We start from the raw sequence: 25,542 nt of genomic DNA, 5'->3' as shown, positions 1-25,542 counted from the left end.
CGCAAAGTGCCAGCGAGTTTTCATCAATTTGAGATCTAGATTCGAGGAATGTTTGCTGCGCGAATGTGCACACCTGGATGATGTTTTTTTAAGAAATGAATTTCGCAGATTTATATTCCAAATAAAATAAAAAAATGTATGTGGATTATATGTATTTAGTTTTTTTATTTTTATTTTTTTAAATTCGCATAACTTTCTGATCCTCCCATATAATAATCAATATGACCAATATTAATGAACTAATAAGTACTTTTTAATAAAATGGAAATCTACGATCAAATAAAGTGGTATAAAAGCAACTATCTAATACCTGACATCTTATCAATTGTATTACCCTGTAATTTGTTGATTAACGTTCCTCTAAGTTATGTCAAGATCGAGAGCAAGTAAAAATCCTGCTTCTATTAATGAGATTACAATTATTCAATTTATTACTCTTACGAGTGCTTTTTATCCAAGATTTTTTGTAGGTTATGTAACATTTATCATGCTATTTTATACATATAATTAGATACCGATTATATTATATATAGCATCAATAAAATGTTTCTATGTTATAAATGTTTATTTTTATATTTCAATCCTTAATTTCGCCTAGTACACACTAGAACAAAGTTCCGGTACCTATTAAGGAATTACGAGTTTTATGATTTCCAAATTAAAAATGTTTTAATTACTTCATAATATTGAATAATATTGTAAAGTGTAAGGCACACCAAAACCACGTTACTTTTTGAACCTAATGACTTAGCAATATCTGGTTCCCTAGATAAACATTGCTGGAACTAGGTTTAATCCCTAATTTACTGATAGGATTCTCGCATCGCCAAGCAGCTCAAGATTAAGTTCCCAAACTCCCCGTAGTGGATTATAGAAATCGACTGAAATTTTAATAGATAGTTTGGAATATCTTTTCCGGAAGACAGCAGGGGTTCGGCAGTTGTTATTAACATTTTGAGCAAGAAATTAAGAAAATTGTCATGCTTTTGAAACATGATAGATGCCCTCCAATATGAGCAGATTTGTCCAAATATTTTTTAGAAGCATCAGAAGACTTAAACGGATTGGTAATACATTGTCATCTAAATCTTTTGTCCACAACTTGTAAGCAATATTTAAGGCCCTATAAGAATGGAAGATTATGAATATAGCTTAAAAAATCAAGTTTAAATCATATTCTAGATTACGACAAAACAATTTGATGAAAGTATTCGATAAGATATAATATGGGATAATATGGGGCAACATATAAGGGAATCTAAGGTTGTGCTTAGAAATGACAACTTTCAAGGGAAAGTTACAGATAAAATGAAAAGTCACGAGACTGCTGATGAAGCATCATCGCAGATTGGTAAATAATTTGTCCATGTTATGACGTGGGGAGTGAAACTATCCTTCGTTCTGCAGAAAAGACGAAGAGTAACACCAGCAGACTAACACGACTGAAACCGAGCAGTGTAAGTGTTCCGCAAGACCAAACCGAGCATGCAAGACTCTTGAGGTCTTACAATTTTTTCGTATTTTTTTTATTTTGTTTTTGGACTCACATCATATTATAAGATTGAACTTTCTCTTCTTTACAGTTCTTCGATGGAGGTTTGTATCATTCAAAAAGTCGACTTAAAACATGGAAAATAATGCTACAAGCACTCAAACTATCTTACTATTAGAATAATTTTTACAATACATGAAAAAGTGACTGATAATATTGTTCCAGACAGTATTTTTCATCTGCTTCGATTATTGGCACTTTATATTTATAAAAACTTTTCATAATACTTATTCCAATAATATTCCATTCCTATTTCTCAACTTCCATTTACTTCAAAACCACTTTAAAAACCATTTATTTAGACGTCTTGGAATAATAAGATCAGGATTGGAACCTGCAAGAGTAAAACACTTAGTACACTACAAGAACAAGACTAATAAAGAAAAATTCAAGATCTTCATTCTTCATGAAACTTCACGGAGTAGAAGCAAGGCCTGAATCCATTGGATTATAGTTAAATACTAACTATTTTTGAACAAGCAAAAATTTTCTGTAAACTGTGAACAGTAACAAACATCAGTCTCTAGTTCTGATGCGAACATGGCTTTTCTGCATTGAACTTGATTATGATGCTACTGGGGCACGATCTTATTTTGATTAATTCTTTAATTTACTAATAAATCCTCCGATTCAAAATATTTTTATAATTATTTATTTTAGTTACGTCCTAAAAAAATATCAAATTGCGAGTTTTGCTCAAAGAGATATGAGATCCTTAAGTTTAGAATAATATTTAAAAATGGTTGGTAAGGTTTTTGACGGTGGCCTCTTGACATTTGTTTCAAATTGTATAGGTAACTAAAACTAGGATATTTTATTCAACTTTCCATTATAGTAATAGAAAATATAAGTCAATTTTATCTTGTGGATGAAATGGTAACTTTACGTGGCATATCGGTACTACCGTCGTACCAATCTGAAGGAAATCTCATTGAAATGGAGCAGTTGCGCAAAAGGACATATTTGAAGGGAGCTACACAAAAATAGAAGTTCACGATTTTCTAATATTATTTGGATGGTTCATCTTGCAAGTTTTATTACCTCGTTACATTAATAAATAAATTATTATCGAAAGGTATCATGAATCTAAATGATTGGGAAGAAAAATAGGTGATAAACAACAATCAAAATTCATCTTAAAGCGTGCTCAGTGAGGAATGGCCAATTTTCATTTTCTATTTTGTTCTCAAAATAGCAGATAGCCGTACTTATTGAAAATCAAAAAGCATACTTCTTCTCTTCCTTTTATATGATACAAGCGCCAACCCTATTGGAAGTTTGTCGATTATCCATGATGAGAGCTTTAAAATATGTTTCTCCATTAATCGAAAGAATAATTTATTTCTGAAAAATTTTTAATATTCATTTATTGAAGGATCAGGTTGGGTTTCCCCTTTCTAATATTGAAAAAAATTGAAGATAGCAACGTTGATTTAAAATCACAAACTTTCCTATATTGGCAAGATTTATTTGACACTTTTCTTTTTCACTCTTTTCAACAGTTCCAACTATCACTTGACAAACACTCTTGCCATTATGATCGCAATCTTCAGGAAATATGAGTAGCAATTAAGAGATAAAAGAATTGTTTAATCGCTTGTAATCAAGTGTAAATTATAAGTTATCTGAGCATTTCCTCTTTCAGACCTTTTTATTGCATACTATAGCTACTCCACACGTGTGCAAATGTTTTTTCCTGTAAAAGGATGAGAACTTGGAAGAATTTTTCTGAATGTATGAAAATAAATGTCGATCTTATTCGATTGCTATCGAAGTTTCATCAATTGACGAAGTCAAGCTCAAACTTTTTCATTATATAATTAGATTTAATAGTAATATCACTGCTTTTTTTTATTTTTCTGATTGTGATTGTTTTTAATCTTCAGCTTTATGGAAGTATGGAATTCGACAAATTTCTCAGTTTATCAACGTGTTTCAAATACAAATATAACATATTTAAATTCTTATTGTTCGTATATCTGAATTATTCATCTACAAAATGTACAACGTTTTTTGAAAGAAAACAAACTTTATCTGATCTGTCAATAATATACCAATTGGCGAGAAACAATAGCTCCAATTACATAATCCTTGTTGTGCTACCTTAGTTCTACTTTTTTGACTATTGTTTATTGATATTATCAGTCCTAGGTTATTACTGACTTTTTAAATAGCGCATTGCTACACAACATAATCAACGAAATCTAGCTAGAGTCCACCTATAAATTGGTTCTTTTTAACTTGTTCATGCCAGTAAAATGTTTATAGTAAACATTCATTTCTGTAGCTAGTTAAGATGAAACTAATGACATAGAAAATCGAAAATACAATCATGATATTTTCGCATCTCTAACTTACATACCTGAGTTTGAAGTTGAAACAATTAACTCCGTTATTTTTATAAATTTTGATTGTGCGACAATGAGAAATCAAAGATATGTTGACTAATAGCTATCCTCTATTATTTCATAACTTATTCGCACTAATTCATCACCTTTTTCCCGATCTATAGTTTTCCTCTTCCATCTTGTAACTTTTACCCTACCTCTTTCACCTCTATTGACCATTAAGGTCTAGATCATCTACATCTGCATTCTCCCCATATTTCCATTGTAGCATAGTTTATGTTATGGTCCTCGTCTCAATATATGCCCCACCTTTTTTGAGATTTAATTTTTTCCACTATCTCTTACCATTTAAATAATTCTTCATTGGTGTTCTTTTTATCATGGAAAGCATTCGCTTTTCGATCAGATTTTCACTCCTTTCAGTGATTCAACTTTATTTAATTTTACTCTCAATGTTTAGAGCTCAATATGTTTTTAATTGGTTCATTTTTTACTGAATATCGTTTTCATACCTTTTATCTTTCGAAAATCCGAAATGTTCATCATATTTTCATATACATTGCAATTTCTACTTTCCATTCTCTTGTTTTGTACATTTTTGTTATCATTAAATTGTTTTAGAAAAATTTTTTCAATTTGTGTCCATTTGTTTGGAATTATAAAGAATTATAAAGTTCAATAATGCTGATAATATTTGAGAAAAGTTCCCAAATAGCATTTGGATTTTATTTAGAATAATAATTTATAACGGCTATACCAATTTCTATTTTATGTTATATTTATTTAGGTAGATCTCAGTATACCATCGTAACCTGGGTAACACAATATTTTTTCAAAGGCACGCGACAGGCACACAACCAGAGGCGGTGATTTCAGTCTTTGTTCTCTTCTAACCGGCTGTATTGAAACAGCGTTGTCGTTTTTCAACTAAACGACTGAAAGTTGAGGAAAGTAGTAATTTTACTCAGGATCGTACTTAGAGATTTTTAGTCAGATATGTTTGTGAAACTTTCAATGTATACTAGTTCAAATTAAAAGTTGAGTGTTGACCGATTTAGAAATTTTATTCATTATTAGTAAGAAATATAATTGATCTTACAGAGATTTTCCAAATAATAATGTTGGGAAAACAGAAAATTCTCATCAGGAAAATGGTAATTGGGTCAAGATTCATCTACTAACTTGATGTGTTTACTTGATCAAGAGATAGAGGGCAACATATATATCTTGAGCAATAGAAAATAGCGCATATAAAATTTAAAAAAATAATGTATAAAACATAGGTCAATGTATTTACGACAACATTACGATGCGGTCCACACATTGAATCCTCGTCTGCCTATCCATTCTCCAAAATGAACATTAAGGTACATAACACGTAGTGCGGCGAAACTCCATCCTGTATGAAATGTCGGATGTTCGCTAGTATTAGATCATTATCCATTTGCCCACACACCCAGGCAGGTTTAATTCTTCAGACAGTTTTGGACGTTCCAAGACACGAAGTTATGCCGATTGACCGTGCAGCTTGCAGGTTGCTTTATCAGACCACAAAATGGAATGCAGTAATTGCGGATTATCCTGACTGCATCCGAGGTACCACTCGCAAAATTCCAATCTGCGATCAAAATCATCCTCGAGAAGTGCGTGGAAAAGACGCCGTCGGTAAACTCGATAGTGCATTCGTTTCAGCGTTCGTCGTAAAGAACGATCGGATGTTTGAAGTTCTCCCGACCGCCGCACTGCAGATTGGTACGGTTGCTCCACCAACTTTTTCCATATTTTTGTTAGTTATTACAGATACCGGTCGTCCAGGAGGCGGCGCGTCGGCAGAAGAGCCCGTTTTTAAGAATTTTTCTTACATCCTCCACACTGTTGAATGATTTGATAGCGGCGAGTTCGGAGATTGTTGTTGAAATTCGGAGATTTTTGTTGTTATTTACTGGTTGCTATCTGTAAAAAATGCGCTATAATCTCTCGCGCGAGAGTCCGACGACTTTTTCACTTGTTTATATATTTGTATCTCAAACATTTAACACAATTATCCCTTATTGCTTTCACATCAAAACAACAATCCCAGAAAAAAACAACATGTTCGTAAATTGAAAGTATAAATTTCAAAGTACGTTCTGAACGTTATTTTTAATGGTCAAATAAAATTTTGGTTTTAATAAAGCTGGCAACATCTACTAAACCAATCCTACTAGCAAGACCGGTTCTACATGGTACTTCAGTGGTTTTTCTTTACCTTTTAGAGTACGAATAGTACAGACTAAGCGAGCCAAGCATCTTCTTATGGTTGAATCCACTTTATGAAAAAGGCACTCAAATTGACTCGCTGCTTTCACTTACGTTACTAGTTGTATCGGCGGTACGAGAGGAAAGGGGGTTAAACTAGTATTTAGACGCGGGAAAAATCACTCCAAGAGTTGATGTTGTATACTTTGTAGTGGTCGTAGTAAAATAACAGATAATCGTATATACGGTTCCGTACTGAGAATATGATACAACGTTGTCGAGTTATACATATTAATATTTAGACAATATATTTACTATAAAAAAAACAACTTTTCTATACATTTCTAAGGGAAAATTTGATTAAAATCCATTTCTTTATACATTAAGGTATAGGTATATAGGTAGATTATCTGGATAGCTTATAAATTGTTTAATAATTACATAGCGTTTTTACACACGATCAAATAGTCATTGACTTTATCTTTTTTGCACTTTTCTTTCTTATATTTATAAGCAGATATTAACACAAATAATTTCAGGACGCCATTATTTCCTGAGGTTTTTTTATTCTTCAGACATATACTTCTCCTCTCACTAAAACAACATTCGTTTTAATTTCGAATCTAAACAAACACCTTATTTGCATGACATCTTATTCTTTGAACTCTAAAAATATATTCACATCTTCAAGTTGAATAAATAGTCTACCTAAAGGGTAAATAATGCATAAATGTTTGAACGGGTTGCACTAAAGTTTTGAGGACAGTTTACGAGTTGATATATTATTTAAAACTTAAGTCAAGAACATTTAGATGCATTAATATATCAAAAGGTCTAAAAAATAAGAAATTAAAGAAACTTTTTTTTATATAACATTATACTTTTGGTATCTGGAATATATCTACAAAACGAAATAGCAAAAGCGAGCAATCATTATGAAAATGAACCAAGACAGAATTTTACTTGAAAGAACGCGCAGTCGTGTATTCCAGATGAATAATAATACTACTACAGAGTGAATCAGAAGATAGGTGGATGATTATTCAACGGGTCGACTATATTGAATTGTTTATCAAGATATTACAAGGGGACTGTGAAATACTCTCTTTTGTATGAGTAATAAAAAATTGTGTGTACTGTTCATTTCATGTCTCTAAAACATCGAAAAACTAGAATTTTCAAACATTTTTATGATTCACGTTCTCCAAATCCTTTAGTCCATGTAATAACTAAGTACTGCTCAAAGTACAGAAAATATGTCTTGCTTTTTGCTTCAAATCCGTTCAGTATAATTAGTGAATTTCAACAAACAAATTTAGGGCCTTATACAATATATAAAGACATTCCTACAAACATTTTAAGGTAATCGAATTAGAAAAAGCAGCTTTCGTATTATATAAAATTCACAAATCAGAAGTAGTAGTATACGGTCATTAGGAACAATGAGAGCGAAATGTTTACGTGGGAGAATGTTACACAAAGAAAAGAATAGAAAACAAGAAAAAGGTTATGAATATACAGAAAACATCATGGTTGACTTGAGGTTGTTTGAATTTACATTTAAATTGTATAGAGTGGGTTGATTCATATCCTTACTCTTAAAAATTGAATTTTATTTCTTAAACGTGGTTTAGGAATTACCTAAAATACTTGGTATGGATATATACAGAGATATTCTCGATAACTTTGTTGAAATGAAAAATACATATAGTGGATTAAGGATAATTATAAATTACTGGTAAACGTAAACTTTGTAAGTTTGTTAATACTAATCCTATCAACATTATTCTTCTAAAATTAAGTTGTATTCATTTTCGTTCAAAAATATATTTTCTTTCAATATTTTCAAGTCGATTTTCATCAATAATGTAGAATTTTTCTTATTTATTTATTCGATTTCTTTTTGTGGGGTGAATTGATAAACGCAGTCTCTTACTTTCTCAATTTATTTGAACATTACACTTAACTAACTTATAATATTTCACTTATCACCAACACTTAACTAACTTAAATAATTTATTTAAATTCTTCGTCTACTTTCTAATTAGGTCTGTTCACTATGACAAATTATTATAGACTAAACTAAACTGCGCAACACAAACTCCTTATATATTCCAAAAGCAACTCTCAAAAGTTCTAGGAAATAAAGAAACAAAACAAATAAATAAATAGACCTTAGTTCAAAAGAAACAATGTAAATAAACCGCCTTACATCCAGGCAGGACCGGCTCCAGGACGGAGACCAACCGTTCCAAACTGGCTGGTCTCTCACCATATAAGCGTTGGACAACCCTACCTTCATAAATACTTTGGTAGGTTTTTAAGTTATTATACAGTTATCAAGTTTTTCTTAGTAGTAATTTATTTTTCAACTACTATTTCTACTATGGAAATTACCGCCATTTGTAAACCCAATGATTCCTTTCTCTTTAAATACTTCGGTACACTAAACCGATCTTAAGCTTGGTTTATGCAACCAAAATTAAAACTAAATTGAAATTAACATTAAACTAAGTTCTCTTGTTGTTAATTTTTTAGATTAGGCAGTAAATTAAGGATAATTATACATTACTGGTAAACCAATAGAAATTCCCTGTATGGGTCCTTTCTGTTGTCAGTGTTCCGTCGTCTAAAGGACATTGCTACGGGATTATACTAACAAGTTGAAAAATGGCGAATTCTTAGTTTAATTTCAATTTAAATTCCCTGTTAATTTTCTGCAGTGTCTTTTGACAAGTAATTTAATTTGGTAGTTTAAGATTCCATTTATATAAAACTATATATATAAAGAATTTCAACCATTCACCTCTGAAATAATTTCGAAAATGTATACCGCCGTTCTTCAAAGGGGAAAACAACTACTTTCTTGGCTAATGCCTCGACGAATATTGAATTATAACCCCTTTGAAGAACGTGATGTAAATCGACCTTTTTGTCGATATTAACATCCCCAATGGATCGCAATTGCAAGGAGAGGGTGTAACTACTGACTAGTTTCGACGTTATTACGTCTCATCAGATCATATTTATTTACACTCGTTTTTCTACATTTATAGACATTGTTTCCTATTTCGTATTGTTTGGAGATATTTTTGTTACAATTAATCAGTTCTGTCAAGTGTATAAACATAGTTACAAAACGCGGGAAAATTAACACATAGAGTGCAACCACGCGCGACTAGTAAACTTAAGCCGCTATTATAGTAAACTACGTAAATGGGAGGTTAAATCACAATTTTTTCTTTCCAGCTTAAGATCTAGTTAATACCCCGAGGCGGGACGGGTTCTCGAAGCGACGTTACAAAAAACATATCCGTTCTCTTGATTGTTATTCCTTCTGGGTACTTTCTTACTTGCGTTATGTTTGTCCAGAAGTCATTTATTGAATAAAAAAACATTAAAATGTTTGACGGTATAGCAAGTCTAATCAAAATTTGTTTAATATCCAAACAAATATATTAAAACTGAACTTCGGGTCTACAAGAAGGTTAATTTGAAATGTTTAAAATAAAGATTGATAAGAAACTATTTAAGGTCAGATATATTTTAGTCTCCATTGTGGTTCGCATATTTTTCCATATTTGATTCATTATCCGAGGAAAACCGTTTAACAAGCAAGTTTTGGAACCAGCTGATGGCCAAATTTAAAGATTATGATGGTTGATCAACTTTTTAGAAATCTGTCAACTTTCTCCGGAATTTTCTATCGCGCCAAAAAATTTTGATACTAAATTTACTCAATGAATATCTGTAATTGAGGCTTATTATACCTTCAGCGTTGTTTTGATTTATAAATAGGTAATGGCCAAAATATATGTATTACCCTGGATAATTAACAATATTTTACTAACCTCTTGGATTGTTCGAGAATTCTCTTTTTCAAATAACTTCTGAAAGAAATGGATTAAAATCCATAAACACGGCTGAGAAATGTCAGTTACTCTCCTAACCTAACCAAACCGATTTTCAAGATAATCTTTTGAATATCATATATTATTTTATAAAGAAACCTATTTTTGTAATAATAGATTGTCAATAAAGTTTTCAATTAGTTTTAATTAATTCTTTGAATTGAGACAATCTCAAATTGACCCTTCTGTACTTCCCCAATACCCATGAAACAAGTAAATCACAGATTTATACGTACAAAATTAAAGAATCAAAATACTTCACACCAAATTCAATTTCGGCCTCCAAACTCTTTCAATATATTAAGGAAACTGAACTATAAGATAATCAATTCTGAACAATACATTATATACGGATAGATATGATGAACATGACCTTAATGAGGAAACACCTTTCTCCCTTAACATTTTTTTCTTACTTTTTTCTCTTCAAGTAATGTGTAAGTTTAAGGTAAACAGTTTAACATCGGTTTTTGAAGATGATAACTTGGTTATCAAAACGCGCATCTGTAATTGTGAGTATTGGTGTAGTGGTAGTGTAAATAGTGTGTTGCCTATGAACGGTTTAAAAAATTCTACTTAAGTAGTATAATGATTTTGAACGTAGAGATCTTTGAGGAAATTCGCGAAGCCATCCAAAATCTGAAGTTGTGCCTAAAAACGTCAAAGATCTGCATGTACAATATCTTCATCTGACATACTTGGAGACTGAGGTATCTTTGGACATTATTATGACTAAGCAAAGTATTACCATTTCAATTGTTCCCCTTGGATACGTTTAACCTGATGAATGCTAGAGCTAAGTGATTCAAAGTTGCCCTTATCACAGTGGCGCACCAATATAAATAACTTATTTATTACTATGAACTCTAACCTCATTAAGTTTATCATCACAATAAATTGAAGTTGTAAACTAATACTTTGTTCTTAATAGTTTGATATTCGTCGAGTACACCAGTCAGCCTATTGAAACCAAATTCTAATTTAAATTTATTAAATTCTCAGTTTGCTGAATAAATTATTTTTTAAAAAAAGTTTGTGACTTAAGTTATTTAATTCTAGCGTTGACTAGTGTATAGGAATATTGCAAAAGGTGCATCTAAAGTTATGTACAGCATCTACATAGGTAACGAATCAGTCAAATTCGAATGGTACATAGTCAATCGTTTGTCAAAAGTCAATGACAAAAATTCCAAACAAGAAAGTGAAAAGGCGAATCATGAAGACTTATTTTTATTCCTTCAAATAAAAAAAATTCTTGATTAACCATTATCGCCACTAAATGGAAAAGTATACAAAGTGATTTAAATCTTGATCATAAATATATAGGTTTCTTCAGTGATAGACCAGATTTATAACTAGTAACCCTGGTATGTCTTGAAATAATTAGTTGAAATTGTAAAAAAATCTCGGGTGCAACGGTGCCTAATAACCGATTATCTCAAATTGATTCAGCAATTAAACGTCCAAGTGAATAGTATAATTGCGTCTGGGGTCTGTCTGGTGTTTATCCAGGTGCATAATGTGTTTCAAATTATCACCTGCGCTTCTTTCAGTAGTGAGTCATCGTTTAATAAATGTAAAAACATGTGATCATACGGTTCTAATGATACTACAGATCGTTTGTTGTAATTATTAATCGGCAGGTTGAAAGTGGCAGATGTTCAAAATTGACCCTCAATAGATTCATTCCTATTGCTAAAAAAAGTTAGATAACTATATAATTTCAAAATCGTGTCTATAATCATCAGTCTGAATGCGTAGTCAGATTCTCACACATGTTTTCACTATCAATATGCAGATGGAGTAGTTCAACATACATTTGTTAATATAACGGTTTAAGTTATAAATCTAGTTTAGTAGTCAATTTCATTTTATAGCCAATATCCACAAAACAATCAACGTTTTTATGTTAGTTCTTCCAACTTGTTTGTGACAATTAAGTTGTTAGTTAATTAGTTTTTGTGATGAGAATATCTTTCTTCCAAAAGAATGTTTAATATATTTTTAAAAATATTTGTCCCGATCATAGTCTATGGTTTGAGGTTATGATATGAGTAAGTCATCACAATGAATCTGGAATTTTTTAAGAACTTTAAAAATACCAACACACTCAGTCTTGTTAATGTTGTTGTATTTGACATATTTATCTACTCCCAGTTTCTTCATAGCCCTAATCTCCGCCTCACAATAGATTTATCGCATAGGTTGTTTGTTTGTGTTGTACGTTTCAATATATTTTATCTGAACTTACAATGTGCAAATCAAAAATGAGCTGTAAACTGCAAATGGTAAAGTAAACAGTAACAGGGTTGGATTAACAATTACTATGTAAAGAATCTTTTGAAACTAGAACACAAGTGAACACGTTTTGGTGCTTTGGTTTACTTAATCAATCTTTATACATACGAGGGTTGCCACTTAAGTTTTGAAATGTGGCAACACTGATGTGAATATGTCTGGCATTGCCATCCAAAATTTGACGTTTTTAACCCTTGGTCGGTCGCAATGTGATCTGTCAGATCAGGCTGAAGGGTTTTTTGTGCTTCCCTGTCACAAGGCAGTGCTGCGCTCCCTCAATTCCAGTAGCTTCCTAACTCGAGGCGGCCATTCAGACCCCCTATCTCAGTTGCGCCCTGTACCTCTCAGTGAACGGTACTGCCCACTACGATCTGATTACGTCACACTTTTGAAGGTGAGATATATATTTTTTCATACGTTCATCTCAAATGGTTATATGAAAGATGCTTATAACGTCATTTAGTCAGATTGTTTGATTTTTTGTTTTAAAACGATGATTTTCAATATTGCTCTTAGCTGTCTTTCAGAAGCACAATGCGATTGAACTCGTTTCAAAGGAATCTCATGTGGTTTCTCCATCTTTTATTTCAGATTTGAGGTAGGTATGGTTTGCTGGAGTTTTAACCTGAGTAATGAGAGAAATGTTGAAGAAGTAAGGAATCTTTTGTTAGCATCAGATGACCCTGCTGAAATTGAAGATTTGGGAGAAGAAAGTGATATAGCTTCAGAAGATGATATCGAAGAAAGAAGAGACGACTCAAACACAGAGCAAGAAATCACTGATGATTCTGATGAAGATATTTGTGACCCTGAATCTCCAGGCTCATATTCCTTGAGGAAGGATAAAAAGACCAAATGGAACAGGAAGCCACCTTCAAAGACCAAGCGCAATGGGCCAGAAAATATCGTCACTCACCTCTCAGGAGTCATTGGCGCAGCAAAAACAGCTAGAACTCCGGTGGAATGTTGGGGTCATTTCTTTTCTGAAGAAATCATTGATATTATAGTGAAATACACAAATCAATATATTGAAGGTATTAAAGAAGCATTTTCCATAGAAAGGGATATCAAGACAACAGATGTCATTGAAATCAGGGCATTTCTAGGATGGTTTACAGCCAGAGGGTCCATTCAAGGTCAGTAACCGACCTAGTGACGTTATTAAACGATTAGCTGAGCCCTTATTTGGAACTGGGCGGAACATAACGGCGGACAACTGGTTCACTGACTTCAACCTTATTATGGAATTGAAAGCACAGAAGCTCTCTTACGTTGGCTCAGTGAGGAAAAACAAGAGGGTCCTGCCGACAGATTTTGTGGATGTCGAGGGAAGGAAACAGTTTGATAGCAAGCTCGGATTCCATGAAGGAAAAGTTCTCGTGTCGTACGTGCCACGTGAGAGGAAAAATGTGCTTCTAGTCTCAACCCTACACGACACAACGATGATGCAATTGATGCAGATACTGGATCTCAAAAGAAGCCCGAGATAATCACATTTTACAATGATACCAAAAGTGGGGTCGATACAGCTGACCAATTGTGCGGAAACTACAACGTGTGCCGAAACAACAAGCGTTGGCCAATGGTGATCTTTTACCTGATGATTAATGTAGCCGGGATTAACACCTACATTGTTTATCTGGGCAATAATCTTGAAAAAATGCGAAGGAGGGTTTTCCTGAAACAATTATCTTATGAACTGACACTTCCAGAACTCAAGAGAAGAAGTATGAAGACGATTGGAATGCCGTTGAGCCTTCAAATCCGTCTAAAAAAGTTTCGGCCCATAACGCAACCTAATGATACTGTTGATTGCGAAAAAAATTATTCACAGCAAACTAAAAGACGCAAATACGAGACCTGCAGTGTGGGAACTGGTGTGAGAAGGCTAACCAAGTTCAAATGCATCCATTGCAAAAAGGCAATCTGCCTCGCCCATTCAGAATACGTTTGCAGAGAGTGCAAATTTCAAGCACCTCAAACCTTTTCTGGAGAGCACCCCCACAGCGAATATGAGGAAGACTGAACTCTGACATACATATAAGAAGTGCCACATTTGAATTTTAAAATTTCATTAATTTTTATCTAGGGGTTTTACCTTGATTTTGAAACATAATGGTGAAAGATGTGCATTTAAAGAGGTTTTGTTTTAATTTTTTTTTATTTTCTACAAATACAATTTTTTCTAGAATCTATTTTTTTGCTTTGAACACTTACTCAACATCAATAATGACTTTGGCATTAGTTTTATTCGCATACATTTAATATTGCATGAACATTTGGCTGTCAAAAAGATTTGTTGTTTACGCGGTGTTTCAAACGGATCTATGGATATATGCATATGAACCTGAAACTAAAAAACAATCGACTGTTCGCGCACCAAGCACTTTGAAGCAACCGGTCGCCTGTTTTTTCGGAATAACTGGACATGTCGCCGCCGTTCGGAGCAACGTAGAAAGCCCAGTTCTGAATAGTACACCAGCAATTGTTTGCCGGAAGTCTAGAATCAGTTAAAAACCGTTTTTAAACAGTGAAAACATCGAGTTAGTAAGTCATCCGCCGTACAGTCGTTTGGCATCCAAAGATACGTTCTTATTCCCGCAGATCAAAAATAAATTATGAGGCCAGTGTGTTTCTACACCTCAAGCGATTGATGCCTTCAAATCAATCTCATGAGATACCTCAATTGGAATGGAAAGAATGATTCGACAGTTGGTTCAAAAGCATTCAAAAGTGTACTGATCCTAATGGAGAATAATTTGAAATACAATAAAGCTATAAATAATTATGAATATTTATTTTTATTTATCTATCTCAAAACTTAAGTGCAACTCTTTTCTAATAAAGACTATAAATACCTAAGAATCCGAAATAAAAAAGCCTTTAAATTATGTTTTCAATCATTTTTCCCAGACTTGTAGCTCAGGAATTATGTCTTGATTTGAAGGTTATTTAAAACACTATCTCTTATTTAAGATGAATTTTTAAAACAAAAACTACTAAAAAAGGGAACAAATTCAAACACACCTATACAAATATGTCACTGTTTAATTTCGCAAATGTAATATGAAGTGGTTCCACTGAATCGTGAATAAAATCAGAACTTAATAATGGATATATTTGTAACAAATGCATAAATCAAAATCAGAAAAAATATTTCAGGTTTTATTTATTTTAAATTTAGCTTTAACAAGAAATATTTCCAGACTTTCTTAAAATAATATTCTTTGTTGTAGTAAAACATTTTGAACATCTTTTATACTATATAACTGGTAAAAAATTTCAAAAGAGGTTTTGTTAAATCAATCGAATATCTAACTCTTGCTATTGCGAATCATGTGATGCGGTATTCAAATTGGCTATGAAACCTTAGAGACCACCAACATAATTATTTCGTACCCATACCAGTCTTTTGAGATTTCCAACTGCTAACTACTTATGACATATAAGTACCCAATGTACGAAATATCTTGGTAAAGATCACTATACTATATATATACTATATAATTTTCCACATCATTATTTTCTCTAACATCTCTTTTTTTTTATTTTATCTCTTAGTTACTGAGGTTTATCAGTTTTACACACCTAGTATTTATTTTTTTCCTCAATCAATCAATATTTGTTCCCACCATCTCTCTTCTGCAACTCACCTGTGGTTAAAGAGTTATTTCGATTATGTCTAATATATTAGGATGTACTAGATGAAAGGTGAAAATTAATCGAGGGATTGATTAACAAATCACAATCAAAAACTGTGCTCTAATGCAAAATATTTTTTCTCGAGACACAACTATTGATTCATAGGAAAAGCTCATTGAATTATTTCTCAATTGAAATCTGAAGGTAATTGTTAAAAGTGTTGGAAAAATTCGCTATATCGTATGTCTATTTATTTAGAATTCTTATCAACTTAACCACGTTATTTGCCTCAAGATCATTTTGATCAATTGAACAATACAATTATATTGAGTAAATTGGGATCTATCGCAAAAAATTAACGTACGCGAAAATAAATTTTTAACGTCTTTCTTACACCGATTACGGGAAGCTTCTTGTATTCTACACAATACAAGGCACAAGTTCTTTATTTGTTAAGTATATAATGGAATACATCAGTATTCATAAAGTTTAATAGACATTATATTATCATTCTACACATTTGACGCACGAATCTGATGATTTTTTAGTCGTGCGATGCCTAAGCCGTTCGCTAGTTTTTATAAAGAGACCAACTTATTAGTTCTTGTATATTTTTGATATTTTCAAAAATAGTTTGCATAGGAAGGTCGCTTTTCCTAATACTTATATCAGCTTTGGTGCGAAAATATAATTTTTTAAATAAAATTTCTATTTGCTGTACCGAAAAATATGTTTCCAAAGTGTTATGGTACAACTGACTACCAAAAAACCATTCCGTGCCTACCGTCTGTAGACCCGCAAAGCCTCGAAGAATAGGGCCACTCACCGTGCCATAACATAAGGAACAGAATATAAAGTAACGGATAAAGATAGCGAATGAAAGTTATCTTTGTTATAACTGAAGGAAGGGAAGTTTATTGGTTCGTTAAAAAAAACAGAAACAATATTTTGTAAGAAATATATTCCTGAGCTTTTTTTAGTATCATTAATGACATAAAACGTAAATTTTCGTATTACAATATATCACCATTTTTCTTTGTCGGTAGTAAAATCCAACGTAGACCATAAATTTTATATCATAAAAGTTGATGTGGAAAGAAATTGCATATTGAAGAATATTAGCATTTGAAATGTTTAAACCTTTAACACACTAAAAGTTGAGAATAACTTTCGACTCACTCAAATAAAATTTGTTAATTAACTCTATTATCTAAAATACTTAGTAACCATCAATTACCATTTTTAAGTAACAAATGCACAAATGATGATGTTTTCTCCCTCCTAAATAATGTCTACTCTAGCCTAAACAGCCATCACTCCACTGCAACAACTTTTTGTGATTTTTCTAAGGCTTTCGATTGTGTTAATCATAATATTTTTATTAACAAATTGCAGTACAACGGTTTCAGGACAACACCTCTCGCATGGTTTCAGTCATACCTTACTAACAAAAGTCAGCTTTTATGGGTTGATACAACGATGTCTTCTTGCAAGTCAATAAAATGTAGATTTCCCCAAGGTTCAGTACTGGACCTTATTTTGTTTCTTCTGTTTATAAACGACATCTCCTATCTAGGCATCAGTAGTAAAATATGTCTTTTTGCAGACGGTATTAGTTTCTCTTGGAACAACCTCGATCACACGGTACTTCATAGGACCATATCTAGTGAACTAATCACCCTTAAATCATGGTGCGGTTCTAATCTTCTCTGTCTTAACATTTCTAAAACTGAAGTTTTATCGTATAAAAATACATGCCGTCTTTTATTAAATAACACCACCATTGACGTCGTTAAATCTGTAAAATTCTTAGTACTTGAAATGGGAGCTACATATTGCCGCCTTATCGAAAAAGTTCCTCCTGTTTTGCGCTGAGATCAGTTTCCAAAGAATTAAACTTATCCACTTCCTTAACAGTTTATTATCTCCAAACTACAAAAGAGAACTGTTAGATATTTACTCAGACTAAACAGCAGGACTCACTGCCGGGACTTCTTCAAGGGATGAAAATTTTTGACTCTCTACCTACCATTTCACGTTCAAAATTAGTTAAGGGCTCAATATTTTACTATGCAAAAAAATGCACAATCACTTGCCAATTGAAATCAAATCGATATCATCTTTTCCCACATTTCGCAATAATTTGGGGACATATTTACTGAAAAGTGCCTTCTACTCTGTAAACGACTTCTATTCTAATAATATTTAATTCCGGGCACGCTGCATATTGGTTTAATTTTACTATGGATTTATATTCTAATTATTACCTATTATTATTACCTATAATTTTGTTATTCATTTCGGTTTTCTTCTGTATTTTAAATTTTTACAAGCTTTTGTCTACAAATTGTAATAATTTTTTGACAATAAAGCATTTTTATCTCTCTCTTTCTATTCATAAAGTACGTGAAGTTACATTCTAAACTGGGAATTACCTACCTAATCCTTTTTACCTGTTCAACCGAAATATTGCCTTAATAGTTATTTATGGAATGAGTGTCAAAAGCAATGTTTTATTATGTGAGTGAAAAAGCTTGTGAAATGAGCGAAGTGAATCGAAAAATTTCATGAGTTTGTTTCTAATTGCTGTAGATGAATTATTAGTGTCTGATGAAACAGAACGGTCAGTTTTTTTCAACATTCTCAGTTTTTTCTTAAACCAAATTGAAGAGTGTAACTAGAATTCCCGTGTAATGTTTCATAATAAAAGTAAACATTATTTCAATAGGCGATTACTAGGTCCTTTGCCTGTTTCCTAGTTACAGCATTCAATATCTTGATTTCTTTGGTATAGAAAGAATGCTTTTCTAATGACATAAACTTTTATATACTATAATGCGAACACAATAATCAAATTCTGTTTCCAAATATACTAAAAAACATCCTAATTCTACCAGTGCATTTATATCCGAATAGGATTAACATCATCAAATAGCATCGCTTGCTGATGTTGTATTCCGTTCGAACATAACGGTTGATAGAGATGTAATTCCATATTCGTCGAACTATTGACTAGGAAAGTAGTTGTTTGCTCCTTTGAAGAACGGCTGCTTTTCCTTATCCTAAAGGTGGTTAGAGGATGTTGATGTTGACGGAAAGGTCGATGAACATCTTGGTTTTTGAAGGAAATGTTAATCAATATTCATCGAGGCGTTAGCGAAGAAAGTACTTGCTTTCTTCTTTGAAGAACGGTGACTTATCTTAGGTAGCGCGTACTCTATACTTATGGATAGTTATAGAAAATCATAAAGGGAATCCTGTCGTTTTGGCACAAATTTAAAATACTAATAATTATGTTGTAACCTCAAAAGTATATTAAATACGTTTTCCATTCAATTAGACACGTCACCCAGGAAGCTCTTAATTTCCAGATAGAAATTCAAAGGTTAAAGAATGTAAACATTGAAAAAATTTTTGGTAAATAAGAAACGAATTTGAATATAAAAACTTAATTCCAATCTACCAGTCAAATATTAAAAGAACGTCTTGATAAAATACAAAGCTCCGAATTGCAATTGAAAAATAATTTGAACCTGTTCGTGGACAGCTCGACATGTTTCGCTGGACCTGCGTCTTCTCCAGAAACGTTGCCGTATTAATGTATGTATTAATCAAGATGGGCATCAATTTGAACACTTACAGTAACCTCTCTTCGAATTTCTTTTGTAATTCATTTTGACGCTACATTTTTTCTCTTGTGTGAGTGCAAATTTTTTTCCTGGCTTATGCCGATCCTTGTATAGTGAAATGGACTGTTCCACTGAAATCCTACGTCAATATTTCAATACCCTGCTATTAGAATCTAAATCTATAGATATCAAAACAAAAACGAGAAGATGTACGTAGAGAGATGCTTGGAGTATTTTAGAAATAAATGGTGAAAGTCGCTTTAAAAGAGACATGAAATATTTCCCAGGGACAATATTGAACAGATTAGATTTAAAAAGCTCATTGAAACTCCTTTGCTCCGTAAAATATTTTCCAGTACCATAGAAAAATTCCTGATTAAGTTTATTGATATAAAAAGAAATTACCTATTTGAATTATCTATAGATACAAGATTCCTCAGTTTTTCGTATATAGACAATATCGAAAATTCTCTTTTCTGTTATCTTATGATTTATTGTTGTTTATTTTTCTCTCAAGATAATTGATTTGGTCTATTTCGCCAATATTGATATATTTCCATGTTAATAGTATCCAAAATACTTGATGTATGATGTCACTTGATTTATTTTTTAAAAAAGCAATATTCAAATAAAAAAACGCTATCCTCGAATTTCATTTAGAGCAGCATAATCATATCCCGAGGCCATATACCATCCTCCATCTCATCTGTTTTGCTTTGGTCTGAGTTGTTTTTTCATCTGCAATATTATGCATTGATCTTTCGAAATTTTCCAGTACTGTATGAGTATCCTCGTATTTAGAAGTGACATTTTACAATGTCCATTTCACTGAAGATACTCTTGAAGACTGGTTTCATTTGTTATAGCATTATTCAAAACCTTCATACACCTCTCAGTACTTACCAAGCCCTTGTGTGGATAGTAAAATTAACTATCCCTTCAAAACATCTTGGTCTAGATTATAGCTATGAAGTATATAACTTCTGGAGCTGCTCCTATAGTTAGATTACTTTTTGTTTGATTATATGATGCTACTTTCAATTTGCTGTGTGATGTTTCCATGGTTTTGCCACAATTGAATGATAAATCGTTGATATTTTCTCTTTTCAACGAATGTTGGTTGTGTTGAATATTCGTAATAATCTGTTCATTTTTTTCCACGTGGAGATTTTTTCTGCTTGTAGTTACTATCGATTTTGGCCAATTTCTTCCAATTGTTTTTTAACCCTTTTATATTTTTTTGCTTCAGTCTTTTGTCGAAGATCTTGTGATTTATGCCTCATTTTCCAGTCGGCAGTTTAGTCTGTTTCTTGGGAATCCTATATTATATATTAATTGTAATAATTTTCACCATGAAGGGTATTAATATTCATTGGCCGCTAAAAATAAGTGTTTATGTAACAAATGTAAATAAAACTTCTGCATAAATCAAAAGCAAATAACCGGGAACCAAACGGCGTTCTTTCTGTCACGAACGATGCCCCTCTTCACGTCTCGTTCCTCTTCAGCGACCGGCTACACCTGTGCACAGGTAAGACCAACAGCCATTGAAACTGACTTAGCCAACTTTTACATTAGAACGCAACACATATTGCGCGCGCTGTTCGGTTTTTACAGTTTTTTCGGTAAAAGTGCAGTTAAAAATCGTAATTTTTGGTTGGTTATTATGAATATTTATAAGTGAAGAGATGACAAAAGGGAGGACACATCGAGCAAAAGCTCTTTATCAAGTTTCTAAGGTAAATATTGTTTGTTTATGTCAGGTGGCCCGCCATCTTGACTTTTAAGACTTTAAATTCGTAAAGGAGTTAGTGCAATAAGTATTTATATAACTATATACAGTGTATTGTATTTAAAATGAAACACCTCTATACTTTCGTTTTTCTCACGAAATTAGATTTGAATTTGTACACAGTAGACCTCATTCCAAAATTAAAATCAGCATATTAATTTTTGCAAAATAAACATTTTTTATTTTTTGTTTCCTTCTATACAAATTATTTTTATTTTTAACTGGATAATAGCAATTATATTTTGACAGAAGTCTTCATAAGCTCTAGTTAATACCTATAAGAAAAAAAATTGAATAATACGATTGATTGATTACCATGCTCGTAACAGGAAGGAATAGTATGTTGAGACATTCACAACGTAATAACTGTCATAAAGTGATAAAAAAATCGATGATAAACGTTAAATTACATCCTATATTAGTCCTGGAACTATCAATCAAAAATGCCCCCTCATACTGTATATGTGAATTTTTCATGAAAATTAATGGTTTAGAACTATCGGAATTGAAAATACGAGGTTCGATTGGCTTTAAAAAGCAGGAGAAAAGTTTTGAATAATTGATTATTTGAAAAATGGATTGATGCTTCTTTTCGATAGTATGAAATGGTGGGCCTGAAATGTATTTCATTCTCTTCCAGACAAAATTTAAGCCAGAAAATTTCTCCCTTATACGTTTGTCTAACTCTCTCTCCCGCAATAAAATTTTTCTGCGTAATTTTTTCCACTAATAAAATGAAATTTTCCCTCAAATATACTTTACGCAAATCCTTTTTCGTAAAAAATTATATGCTCGATATGAGGGGGCTTTTTAGAAGAAGTTCAACATATATTGCAAGAAGATTATATTGATATGGAATATTTCTATTAAGGGCAATGTATTAAAACATGGTTTACTAAAAAAATTACGTTTACTAATCAGACTACATTCTCTACAAATGAGGTTGTATCGTCTTTTGAACTATAAAGACTGGAACATAGATAACACTCATTGAATTATAAATTATAAAAAAAAGCTTGATTTCAATGTTTGGTGCATGGTGAAAATTAATTTTCATCACACAAGAATGTCAAGAAATTAACATCCTTGAACATAGACGAGAAACTAAACAGGAGCAAAAAGTTATTAAAAGTGGATTCAAACAGAATAAGAACTAGATTAAACTACAACGTCATCCATAATTCTTTTCTAGATTTATAACGAATTTCGGTTAGTTACTCTAATTGACATATAAATTCAAAATTTTCTACAAATACCCCAAAAAGAGATATCTTCATCTGCAAAGAGACGCACTGTTTATAAATTATATTTGCTTAGTAAATATTGTTTAAAAAAATGGAGAATGTTGAACTGCGTGACGTTATACTATACTAAATACCTGCTTATAAAATAATTTCAGTAAAAGTCCGAGAGATAAAAGTAACTATTCCACTCCAAAAAGGAAATCGTATATAAATACACGATAAATTAATAGATAGTAATATAAAAAATTAAGATTGCGATCATAGTTTTTATTATATGGGACACCGAATAGTAATTATATTGGAATTTCTGGAACCGTTGGTGACATTCATACTGTTTACACTACCACTGTTTAACTTCAGTGTCTGAAGACGATAGCTTGATTATCGAAACGTCAGACAGTGTAATTGTGAGTATTGGTATACTGGTAGAGTAAACAGTAATGTAAAATGTGAAATTGGGGTGAAATTACAAAAAAAGTCCGGCGTTATATGCTTTTTGAGTTTCGCAAAGGTATTTGCGAGCTGTTCAAAACATTTGTGATGTTTATCCAAGTGCAATTGACGACGAATCCAAAGATAGCATCTCTCTGACTTCTATCAATAACAACATTTAGACAACGAGAAGCTGTTGCCAGAAATTGAAGCAAATCTATGTCTGACAAATCTTAATAATCGGTCGGTACAGATTGGGAAAAAAAGTTGAGCTGATGTTTGTGTTTGTCATAATAAAGTTAACCCATTTATTACACGCAACGTATTATTAAAAAGGAACATATAGAATCGTTTTTTAATCGTAGACGAAATTGTGTTCTATATGATAATCTAAAACGCAAAAGGCAGTGGCTCTCTTCAAACCAACCAAGACCTCAGCCACCATACTTGCCAGATATCGCAGTTTCTTAGTGGTAAAAAATCAGTCCTGCATAAATAATTCACTCACTAAATGGCAAAATATTGATTATAACATTATTAATCGAAAATAAAAACATTTTATTCATTTGAATTTAGTTCATTGAAACCACATTATTTTTGGTCCGTCTGTGTATTTCGACCAATCTGTTCATCCTTAAATACCCAGATTCACTTTGAATACATATAAAAAACCATTATTTGATATTTCTATTGCATGTAATAGTTTCCGGTATAAATGTATCCTGTGTTACATATTTTCAGTCACGTAATTGCATTTTTTGATAAAATATTTTCTCTTATGTAATTTATAGTTATTGGATAATGTAATAATGCCAGTCAAGCTTTTTTGTTTCGCTTATCCTGCCCCTATTTGAACTGACACACTTTATTGTTCATTGTCTTAATTTTAGGCCTCTTCTGTTTTTTTTTATAATTATATATAAATAGGTTGTCCTCTCTTCGTTTTCTGTTGTCTTGTTGTCTTGCCCACCAATCAGCTCAACTGCCTTCTTCCAATTAATTCGGTGATTAGTATTACTTGCAGTTCTTCTCTATTACTAAAATTTCTAATTCCATCATTTCCTGTCACTCAAATATTTCATCACTGTAGCTTTGTATTCTACTTTTTTGATGTTGTTTTATCAACCATGATTCGCAGTCATATGTTAGTATATACCTAAATATAGTTCGAAATACTTTGGTTTTTGTTAACACTTCTCTTATTTATTAATCCATTGACCATTGACTTTAATGTCATTTTTAATTCTCCCATTTATTTCTGTCTCTAGGTTCCCATCAGCTTCTAGTTCAACTCCTAGATATCTACGTTTACTTGTTCGACTTCATCGCTTTCTATATGTATGTGCACTTTGTGAACTCCATTGTTTAATCTCTTTACCTATTCAGTTTCATTCCGTTTTCGTTCCACATAATTAAGTTTTGTTGTAGTTGTAGTACATTCTGAAATTTCTACTCCTTCTAAATACCTACGTTCCATATACATGCTTTCTGTTTTTTCTTCGCACCGCTTAATTATATTGTCCATAAATATGACAAACACCAAAGGCTTAATCCTCCTCCATTTGTCTTAAACTCCCCTTTGTTGTGAATGTGTCAGATCTTCTGGCTCCATAGTTTTGCTCTTGGAACCCTATAGAATGCCTTCTCCATATCGATAAATAAAAAATACTCTTTCCTTTTTACTCTCAAAGCTTTGTTCATTATTTTCTTTAGTGTAAAAATGTGTCTTTTATATTGCAGCCTTTTTAAACTCAAAATGTTATACTATTATTTAATATTGGAATGTAACCAATTTACATTAGGTATCTGATGACGATAACTTTTAACTTTTTAAATTTTAACTTGATTTGGATCTATTGAAATGAAATTTAAATCATTTGTTGTAGACATTTTAATGTTTTGTAATAAATTTAATGAACATAATGTAGTTGTATGATTAAACTTACGAATTTACAAAGTTATTTGGATTGAATATGAATTTTATATGGTTAAATACTCATTAATTTATATTTAAAAATACTCAAAAAACTTCTAGATATCCAAACAAAATGTTAATGTTAAATTATGCTGGAGAATGGACTCCAAAATCCCAATAACAATCCGTACTCAACCAATTTTACAAATGTGTCGAAAACTTCGGTCACAACTAGCCTTGCATCATGGAAGCTTTGATTTAAAAGATTAAATAATATCAATTTTTAAACTTATGGTAGGAAGTGGAATAATTAATATTAAAAAATGTTGGAAAATATATAAAAATTTTCACGGATAATGTTTTCATCAGCTTTATTAATATGCGAGAATAAAAAAAATTGGAAACCGTTTTCAAGGTATATCACGATAATTCAATCACACAAAAGCACAATTTAAGAACGCACACTGTGAATAACTGTGCCACGTGCACCCATACGTATTATTAGCCATCAACAGTATGTCATTTAATACCAATATAAGAA

At 31.9% G+C, this 25,542-nt stretch overlaps 1 protein-coding gene across 1 annotated transcript in view; it reads left to right on the top strand.

Moving 5' to 3' along the window:
- LOC130443504 (uncharacterized) overlaps nucleotides 1-25,542 on the top strand; it is a 164,043-nt gene that overhangs the window by 68,837 nt on the left and 69,664 nt on the right. The window lies entirely within an intron of this gene.

The sequence above is a fragment of the Diorhabda sublineata genome, chromosome 1 (genome assembly GCF_026230105.1).
Source record: "Diorhabda sublineata isolate icDioSubl1.1 chromosome 1, icDioSubl1.1, whole genome shotgun sequence".
Taxonomy (NCBI): domain Eukaryota; kingdom Metazoa; phylum Arthropoda; class Insecta; order Coleoptera; family Chrysomelidae; genus Diorhabda; species Diorhabda sublineata.
This window is presented reverse-complemented; position numbering and strand designations above follow the sequence as displayed.